This window comes from Puma concolor, chromosome A2 (assembly GCF_028749965.1).
Source record: "Puma concolor isolate L17-30 chromosome A2, mPumCon1.1.hap2, whole genome shotgun sequence".
Lineage (NCBI taxonomy): Eukaryota > Metazoa > Chordata > Mammalia > Carnivora > Felidae > Puma > Puma concolor.
The window spans coordinates 150,192,261-150,202,559 of NC_141668.1; the positions used below are offsets into that span (position 1 = coordinate 150,192,261).

General features: G+C 53.9%; 1 long non-coding RNA gene across 1 annotated transcript; it reads right to left on the reverse strand.

Moving 5' to 3' along the window:
- Positions 1–1,635: 1,635 nt before the first annotated feature.
- LOC147583589 (uncharacterized) lies at positions 1,636–9,771 on the reverse strand. The gene is made up of 2 exons (XR_015248364.1): positions 9,556–9,771; positions 1,636–1,926 (listed from the first exon to the last, which is right to left on the reverse strand). It is a non-coding gene; the product is annotated as an uncharacterized LOC147583589 (long non-coding RNA).
- Between the last annotated feature and the right edge of the window lie 528 nt (positions 9,772–10,299).

A 10,299-nucleotide genomic window follows, 5' to 3' on the forward strand; every position in this document is an offset into this window, starting at 1 on the left:
GTGCTAGCCTCTGCAGGCCCCAGCACCCTCTGGAGACCCTCCCCACGGCTTGTGAGACCTAGTACAGTACCCTGTGCCCCCCACTGAACATAAAGGGTGCACAGGTGCACAAGAGCCGTAGTTGGCCAGTTGGCATGCTGTTTTGTTGCTGTGTCAGGTTCCTGAGGAGTTGAGGGCCCCTGGTTGCTGACAACAGGCCCCGGGAACTCGGGAAGGGGGGCTGCGAAGCCCCCTCACCATGAGGCTGGAGGTGAGGCACCAGCGAGCTCCTGGCCCTCTCTGCTTCTCCTGGCTTCCTCCTGGGGTGATTCTCACCTCTCCTGGGGCCCCAGATGGTGGGCAGGGCGGTCGGGCTGGCGGGCGGTGCCAAGAGGAGTCTTCAGAACCAGATGCTGCCTCAGGCTGAGCAGCACTGTCATTGATGAGACCTTCTTTCTCACCACCTTTTGTCTCCAGCCCCCAGTCCTCTCAGCTGTAACTTCTGTTCCCGATGCCAAGCCCCTGCAGGAAAAAAGGATCCGGCCCAGGTTGTCCATAGCGGGCAGAGGCTGTGGGGCAAGGTCACAGTGAGCCAGGGGATGGGGCGCTCTTGGGGCAGCTGAGCCCCGGTTCAGTCAGCTCTTACTGGGTAGGGGCTGGGCAGGGTGGCACACTTCATCCAGGGCTGCTCCTTCAGCCTCAGGAGCTGCCTGAGGGCCTGTGATAGAACAGCCGACTTGCAAAGGAATCTCCGCAATCACCGTTGATTTGTCTCGTTTCCTCCCTCCCTCCAAAATGTAAATGTGTCCCAAAGTTATGACCCCGTTGGCTACACTGTCTCAATGTTGCCCTGGCCTGACAAGTGCATTTGGCAGAGGCCGCCTGGTTCACAGTGCCAGTGGGAAAGGGGCCCGGAAAACTGACACCTCTTGGTCCTTGCCTCTCTTCTGCACCACCCTGTCACAAAGTGGGGCCTTGGAGCAGGGCTCTGATTCCGTTAGAGCAGGCAGTGAGCAGGGACTGATTAAGACACGACTGCATTAGTCACATTGGACATGACAGCTGAGCAGCATGTTTCTGGTTCGTGTCTGGGAGACCCTGACACCCTTTTCAATTATGTGGAAGTAATAGTGTGTGGCTTCCACACGGCCATGTCTGGCGAGGGAGGAGGCGGTCTGGAAGGAAAGCGTGACTCACTGAGGGCAGCGCTGGTTTGTTCCCGGCTCACCTACCCCACGCTCACTTCTTTGCACTCGCTTTTGTAAATCACAAAAGGTGACACAAGGGCAGAATGGCATACAGGGTATCAGAGGGCCTCTCCCAGATGGCCTTTTCGTTTCCACCCTGTCCCCAGGAGAACTATGACACAATTCCGGTGACACGGGAGCCTCCATCCTTTTGACAGGTGCGTGAACCCCTCAGCGCTGGTTAACTCCAGCCTCCCCGGTCTCCGAGCACATTCTTGTCCAGCCCTCATCAGAGCCTCCCGTGGCCATGCAGGGGGAACCATGAAAACAGGAAAAGCGAGACTGTAGCCATGACAGACATGGGAATGTTTTCCTCCACACGTAATCCCAACCAAACTAGGGAATGTTGCTAAAATAGCTTTCCGTTTCCCCTAGGGCATTAACACAACAATTTTATGAACAAACCAGATGAACAGAGCGCATTTTTAATGTTCTGAACCACAGCTCAAGATTCCTTTCTTCCTTCTGTAGCTCATGAGATCCCTGAGTGGCATCTCTCCAATGACAAAAGAATGCTCTGGCAGGTGTGCAGATGTCAGGCTGTGGGGGGTCAACAGAAGGGACAGAGCTCCTTTCCATTTTTTCTTTTGTATCCATGAGTAAAATCATGTGGCTCCCTGGCTCTCCAGCGGGGCTGATGGCATGATGCCCAGGCACACTGGCGACTTGTCCTCGCCTCCTCAGCTCTCCTGCGGCAAACCTGCAAACACAGGGCTGAGAGCCAGGCTCTGGGCGGCAGGACCCCAGAGGCGTCCTGCCTGCGGTGTTTCTTCCATCCGCGGGGTCACTGAGGAAACCCACTTGCATCCATGTCTGCCTTCGGAAGCACACAAGCAGGGTTTTGTTTTGTTTTTGTTTTAATGTTTACTTATTTTTGAGAGAGACACAGATAGACAGAGCGTGAACAGGGAAGGGGCAGAGAAAGGGAGACACAGAATCCGAAGCAGGCTCCAGGCTCAGAGCTGTCAGCACAGAGCCCAATGCGGGGCTCAAACTCACAAGCTGTGAGATCACGACCTGAGCCGAAATCGGATGCTCAACTGACTGAGCCACCCAGGCGCTCCAGGGTTTTGTTTTTTATTTTTTTTTTAATTTTTTTAACATTTATTTATTTTTGAGACAGAGCATGAATGGGGGAGGGTCAGAGAGAGGGAGACACAGAATCTGAAACAGGCTCCAGGCTCTGAGCGGTCAGCACAGAGCCCGACGCGGGGCTCGAACTCACGGAGTGTGAGATCGTGACCTGAGCCAAAGCCGGCCGCTTAACCGACTGAGCCACCCAGGCGCCCCGGGTTTTGTTTTTTAAAATTTTTTTTTTTTTCAACGTTTATTTATTTTTGGGACAGAGAGACAGAGCATGAACGGGGGAGGGGCAGAGAGAGAGGGAGACACAGAATCGGAAACAGGCTCCAGGCTCTGAGCCATCAGCCCAGAGCCTGACGCGGGGCTCGAACTCACGGACCGCGAGATCGTGACCTGGCTGAAGTCGGACGCTTAACCGACTGCGCCACCCAGGCGCCCCAAGGGTTTTGTTTTTTAAATGGCACTTGGTGGTGAACACATGCCGTCAATTATATGCCAGCCTGGCTGCCCTTTCCTCACTCACTGGGTGACCTTGAACAAGTCTCCCCCACTCGGCCAATTATGGAGCACTGAGCGCGTGCCAGGTACTGGGTGACCACACACTTGGTATGTGTTAGCAGTTAGACCTTCAAGCTGCCCCATCTGTCATCTGCGTGTTACAGGTGAGAAAGCTGAGACACAGAGATGTGGCTTGATTTGCTCCTTGGCCACCCAGCTAGGAAGAAGGTGACAAGGGGAGCCTGGGTGGCTCAGTTAAGTGTCTGACTTCGGCTCAGGTCATGATCTCATGGTTTGTGGGTTTGAGCCCTATGTCAGCCTGCTTTGGATTCTGTGTCTCCCTCTCTCTCTCTCTCTCTGCCCCTCCCCTGCTCACACTCTGTCTCAAAGATAAACATTTTTTTTTTAATTAAAAAAAAGAAGAAGGTGGCAGAACTGGGGTCGACCCTGTGTGCCTGCTTCCTGAGCCCTGCCCTGGACCCCAGCCCTTCCTCCCTGATGCGGGCCCGGTGATCTGTGGAGGTAAGGCCTGGGCCTGAGCAGGTGCAGGCGCTGTCCTGCTCCTGTTCCAGCAGGGGCAGCGCTGATTTTATTCGTTTTGCAATTTGAGGGTTAGTTTAAGAGTTTGCTTGACAGAAAAATTCTTTTTGTTAGAAAACAAAACAAAATAAATCCTGAAATCCACAGGGTTTGATGTTTGAAAGCTCTGACCTTCTAGGGCTCGTTTTCCCCTGCAACTCTTCCCCTGCCTCAGCCTTCGTTTTGTCTTAAAGAATGCAAGGTCACTGCTTTGCACAGCCATTAGCATTAGCTTGAATAAGAAATATCTGGAAGAAATAAATCTGGCCAAAAAATGATGTTACGTTACAAAGAAAAAGCTCTCTGAAGCCCACGGCCCCCTGTCTATGAACGTCCTTGACCCCAAGTGACGCCACCAAGGAGTGGGAGGGTGGCTGGCTTTGAGACTCCCAGGCCACTTCCTTACCAGGAGATCTTGCTCTCTGTCATCTGTCACTAGGCACCCCGCAGGGCCCAGGGGGCGTGTAAGAACAGAGGCAGCTCTGAGAGCTGTGGGAAACAGCCCACAGCAAGTCTTCCTAAACACCTCGTGGTCCTGTCTTTTCTGCTCTCCATCCCTTGGCCAGGTTCACTCTCTGGACACCCCACCCACATCCGTGCCCACCCAGGCTCCACTCTCCCACCCTGTGGACCCAACTCAAAGGCCTATTTCTGGATGAGCTAGCAGAGGAGAGAGAAGCACAGGCATTAGACCCGCGGAGTTCACTGCTTTTCCTTGGCTCTGTCACCCACGAAAGGCATTGACCCAGAATGCACGGTATTATAAACACAGTCCCCGTCCCTTTCCTCGGCTCCTGCCCTGGCTGATGGGAAGGGCGCCCTGGGGAACCCAGCTGCTGTCCACACCTGTCCAGCCTCCAACCCTCACACCTCTCCTCTCCTCCCCGGCTACTGGGCGTTTGCCCCGGTCAGGCTCAGTTGCCTGTGCTTCTGACCTTCCAGGCTGCTCTGTCCCCATCCCATGCCTTTCCCTTTCTTCTGACAGCCCTGTTTTCCTTCTACCTCTAGAATGAGGAAGGCGGTTTTTGGTGGGGGTCCCAGAGAGGGGCCTGGAGGCAGACCCAGCCCCACTTCAAACTGTGTGACCTTGAGCAAGGCAGTTTCCCTTTGAGTCTCCGTTTACTCGTCTAAAAATGGGCATAAGACCACTTGCCTCATAGGGTGTGGCAAGAAATAAAGGAGAGGGTGCCCAGCATCAGCCTAGTGTTTGCCCTGTGAGTGGAATAAGTCTGCCAAACAGCGTTAGTGAGGAACTGTGGCCCTGGGAGTATTTGTTTCACCCCTACCTGCTTCCTCTTCTCCATCGAACCCCAGTCCACAGAAGCTATGTGCCTGTGGTTGAGTCCTTTCTTCCTTAAATAGAAACCTTTCTTTCTCCTTTCCTTGAAGGCAAAGCTACAACTGAAGAGGAAATGAAAGCCCCTTCTCAGCCCAGCTTGCCTGGAGGGGTTTACAAGGGTGAGATATGGGTCAGGGAGACTGCGCAGAACCAGGCCCTAGGGCCCCTGAATCTCGGTGAACTCTGGTAGCCAGGCCCAGAGAGGCAAAGCCACAGCTTCCGGGGAAGCCCAGCCTGAGCGACTCCCCAGAACAAGAGGGGATGCTTCAGAAGCTTGTTAAATGATTTTCAGCCATTTCAGAAATTGCCTCAGCTTGTTGTTTAGATTTCCCTGCAGCCTAGATTAAAGCAGAAAGAAAAAGGGCCCTTGGCGATAGAGGACAACGTGGCTTTATCCCAGGAGGGCCAGCCGCTGTCAGCAGCTCCCGAAGAAGACGGAAAGGCCTGAGTTGGTCCTGCCATGTGGGTGGGCAGCCGTGGCTCTGGCTCCCACAGCCTCAGCTTTAGGCCCAGGCCGTGGCACCCCTACACGGCCTCACTCACCAGTTTGCCAGTGCCCTCACCTTGAACCCACTCATCATGGCTGATCTAAAACCTGTTGAATTCTTCCTCCTCACCCTAAAAAAAGACCACAAAAAACAAGCACTATCTCTGCAATCAGCCCATCTGATTTAACCTCTGTAAACTCCATGTTTGTTCCTTGTGTTTCCCTGGCTGGACTGGGAGGAGGGTGCCAGGTGCAGATCAGCTGGCTTTCTCCTTCCAGAAGCAGCCCGGGAGAAAGAGAAAGGCCAATTGTTGGGGGTACCCATCGGGTGCTGTCTTGAGTACTACTGTTAAGGTGGGTTTCCTAAGAAGGGACAGGTGTTCTGGCCACAGTTAGGACTTGTAGACAGCACAAAGGCACCAGACATGTCTGATCCTTGGGGAAGGAGTAAGGCTGTTGACATTCAGTATCTGGGTCATATCTGAGTGGCAGGGGTCCATCAGGCCTTCCTTTTGCTCCTCTTGATCCTCTTGCTCCTCCTTAAAGAACTGTGACTTGGGTGTGCCTGGTTGTGACTCACACAGCCCACTGCCCCAGGCCCCCCATTCCCATCAGCCTCTGTGGGCCATTCCTCCAACCTCTGCCAGGGCTCCTGTTGCCTTCGCAGCCTGGGAGATGTTTTGGCCCTGGGACCGGCTGCTGATCAGATGACCAACAGAACCAGAGAGCCTGAGAATCACATTCTAACTCCAGCCCTGCCTTTGTCTCTTCGTAAGATCCTGGGGGTTAACTTGACCTCTTCTCCATCTCCAGAAGGTTCTAATCCCTGCCCTGTTGTTCTGGGGCCATCATGGGAGCCAAGGAAAAGTCCCCGTGCAGCATTTCTCGGGGGCTGGCGTGGTAAGCTGGAGAGCAAGTGTGCCTGTGTGCTCCAAGGCTGAAGCAGGGAAGTAGACCAGAGTCAGATGTCTGCATGCACTTTTTCCTGTTAGCAAATGATTTTACGGGCACCTGGGTGGCTCAGTCAGTTAAGCATCCGACTCTTGATTTCAGCTCAGGTCACGATCTCACAGTTCGTGGGTTCGAGTCCCACATCAGGCTCTGTGCTGACAGTGTGGGGCCTGCTTGGGATTCTCTCTCTCTGTCTCTATCCCTCTCCTGCTCACGCCCTCTCTCCCTCTCTCTCTCTCAAATTAAAAAAATTTTTTAAGTGATTTTATCTCCTGATACTGTTATGTATGTTATATATTTTATAATATTACATTATAAATTATAAATTATGCCAGGGCAGCCCTGTAGACAGTTAAAAAGACAACATCCTGTCCGTGGTCTCTTCACTTCGCATGTGGTGCACTCACCTTGCCCTGCTTATGTTGCCGTCTGCAATGCTCTTCCTCACCTCCTGGTGTACAATTTAAGGCTGCCTGCAGTTTTTTGCTGTTATAAACTGTATGATAGTGACTATCCTGACGTGGAGACCTCTAAGTATCGGGCCTTCTTCTGCATTTTGCCTGCAGATTAGCCATGATAGCCACTTGCTATAGCAGAGCAGGTCACTGTCTCGGTACTAATCTGGGCCCAGAAGCCTGGGATGGAGAGAAGACTGCCGGGGCCAAGCCAAGGTCATGACTGACCGGCTAGAGAGCCCCGGGCTCAGGACCTGCTGGCCAGTGGGCCAAATCCCTCCTTTCACTTGGGTTCCATGTCTGGAAAGGACTACACATGATGCCAGGCACCCAGCAATGGTGAACATTAACTGTGGTGTCACGACAGCCTGTCACTCGGTCATTCAACCAACAACTGCCGAGGCCAGGAAAACCCTGGAGGAGCAGCGGGCCTTGCCGTCCCTGGTGACTGCAGCCAGCGACCGGGACCCGAGACTTCAGCCTCCACTGGATCCTCAGCCGCAGACAGAAGGGTGCGGCAGGCTCGTTGCGGGCAGTGTGTGTCTGTCAGAAGGCATTGCTTCCCAAAAAGTGTCAGGGAAGTCACTGATGCCCCAGCTCTCCTTTGTTTCAGATGACTAATCAGCCTGGCTACATGGAGGACTTGGGGACAAAAGCCACCGGTAAGGAGAAAGGAGGCAGAGCAGTCTGGGAAGGCATCTCTGCTTGCTGCTCCCGCTTTACCTCCGGGATGATGTGCCCTCCATGGGCTAGTGGCTTTGGACTTTGTCTCCCCACCCAGAGGCATGGCATGCATCCCCTTAGGCTCGTGGCCCATTTTTGCAGCCTTTGTGGGTGCTTGGTGAGCTGCCCAGCCCATGGACTGAGTCCCTGGTGTTGACAAGGTCACCCCAAGCTCTCATGCCTTTGGCCACAGACCTGAGCACCATGCTGTCTCCTGACTCTGCGACCCTGGGTGGTTACTCTCTCTCGGGCCTCAGCCTGCTCTCTATCTAAACCCTATCTTTTTATTTTCAATTTTTCTTTTTTTTTTTAATGTTTATTTATTTTTGAGAGACAGAGTGCAAGGAGTGGGGAGGGGCAGAGAGAGAGAGGAAGACACAGAATCTGAAGCAGGCTCCAGGCTCTGAGCTGTCAGCACAGAACCTGACGCGGGGCTCAAATTCATGAACCACGAGATCATGACCTGAGCCGAAGTCGGACACTTAACTGACTGAGCCACCCAGGCACCCCTTCAATTTTTCTTTTGATCAAAAATAATACATGTCCAAATTTTTAAATGTGGAACAATACTACAAGGCTAATAGCCCCACACTGGCAGGTTCTGCCCCCACCCCAAGGTCCCCTCTCCTTTCAGTTCTGCTGGCCATTTCTTCTTCTGTTTGCCTTCTTATTTCTCAATTTGCTCATATTGCTATTGAGAGAGAAGGTGGGGGGGGGGGGAAGGAGAGCATGAGTGGGGGAGGGGCAGAGAGAGGAGCACAGAGGATCCAAAGCAGGCTCTGCACTGATAGCAGAAAGCCCAGTGCGGGGCTCGAATTCACAAACCGTGAGATCATGACCTCAGCCAAAGTTGGATGTTTAACTGACTGAGCCACCCAGGCACCCCCTATGTTGCTATTTCTTGATTTTCCCCCTTTAGAATATAGCCTCCATAGTATGGGTCCTCATAATAGGAGCTCTGACAGCCACTTCTCCATACACTTCCCTCCCATCCTCCCAACGTCACAATCTGGGGCAAATTGATATTCAGTGTTTATGTGTGTAAAACTATGTAAACATTGTTCTCTGCTAAACCAAGTAGTACACTATTTCCTTTTGCTAGAATCCATTGTTTTTCCTCAAGCTATTAATTATCTCTTTTTTTTCCATTTGCTGCTTCTTTCTGTGTGTGTGTGTTTTATGCTGTCCCCTACCAAATCAGAAAACTCTGAGCAAACACCATAAAGCTCTTATAAATGTGACTAAGCCCTGCAGTCTGGTAGATTCCATGTTCTCCCCAGAGACATTGCCCCATGCCCTCACTATCCCACCCATGGGCCCTTCTTCCCTGGAGGGAAAATACTGAGGCTGAGACAAGTTGGGGGACATTGCCAGACAGCCTAGAGGTAGTAGGATCAGGTGGACCTGGGGGCCTAGACCAGAAGAGAGCCTCGAGCTGCCACAGCCCAGCAGGGTGGTGGCTCTGTCAGTGGAACCTTGCAGAGGGTTTAACGTGCAGCCCTGCGGAGGGCTGAGTGCGGAGGGCAGAGGCAGGTCCCGCTGCTCATCCTGAACGGCCCTTCCCGGGACATTGCCCTGTACCTTCCGTCCTTATCCCTGGGCAGACTTGACCACAGGCTAGGCCACTCCTTTCTCTGACCACCCTATGGTTACCTTCCCTTAGATACGCGAAACCAGGCCGCATCCAACTGCCAGGCTGAAACCGTGAAGAGTCGTGGCTCTATAACGGGGGCCAGGGATTCAGCATGAACAAGGTGCGCCTTCCCAGCCCTGGGGGCAGCTGGCACCCAGGGTAGGAGGTAACCACTGACAGCTCAAGCCCTCTGGAGAGAAGGACCCATCCGTGCACGTGATGCCCCCACCCAACCGCCCTGCATGCCTCCCAGGGCCACCAGTGCCCTCCTCATCCCAGACAGGGCCATTCTTTCCCACCCCCCAGGTCTCCCTCATCGGGGGCCTGATCTCTGACCCACTCCCCACTTTTGCTGGGCAGAGTGGCTAAGGTCAGCTCTGTGGAAAGCGTGGAGGTTAAGGTCATTCTGGGGGCCCACGGGCCCACTCGTCCAGTTCACATAAAGGCAACTCCCAGCCGTGGCTTTCCAAGTCCCTAAAAACAGCACACATCCCTGACGGGGACAGAGAGAGCCTCCTGAGTCCAGAGCTCTTGCCAGAAACCCATTGTCTGGGGCCACTGTCGGCCACTGTCCAGCTTACCTCAGAGGCTACACACCAGATGCTGTCCGTGTGATTGAGCAGGTGGGAAGCCAGATCTCAGGGGGTCTGCCACTGGGCCAGGACCACCCCAGGGGCACAGGAAGCAGTGCTCGGCACATCTCCCCTGCTTCAGCCATCAGGAAACAAGGAGTGGGTGTCAGAGGCACTTGGGAAATTGAAGATGCATAGATCTCTCCAAGCAGCCACATGCTTTCGAAACAGACAACTCACTAGGATTTAATCTGCAACTCAGATTCAATCTGCTAAGTAGAAAAGAAGGTGTGTGGTTGTCATGGCAACACCAAATTGCCCGGGACTGGTTGATCTCTAAGGTGGGGAAGGGAGGGGAGCAGAGCGAAGTCTCTGTCTCCCTGGCGGGGATGTGCTGGGGGATGGGGGCCAGGCTGGACACACCTGCATTCTTCCCATCACCCCAGCTCAGGACTGAGGGCCTGAGCCTTGCGGTGTGGCACAAAGGGGGCTGGCCGGCTCAGGGCACTCACTCTGGGGTCTGGGCTCAGGCATAGGTGTTCCAGCCCCACCACACAGCACCTTGGACTTGGAGCCCCCTGCTCCTCCCGACCCCCCGGCCTGGGCCTTCCTGCCAGGGCTTGCACCCACAGGCCTGCTCACGGATGGCACATCCCCTGTGTCCAGTCTGAATGATCAAGGGAACAGCAGCCTCACCCAGAGAGTGCCAACCACAGCCGCACGGAGGAGGATATGGGGCTGATCCTTCCCGTA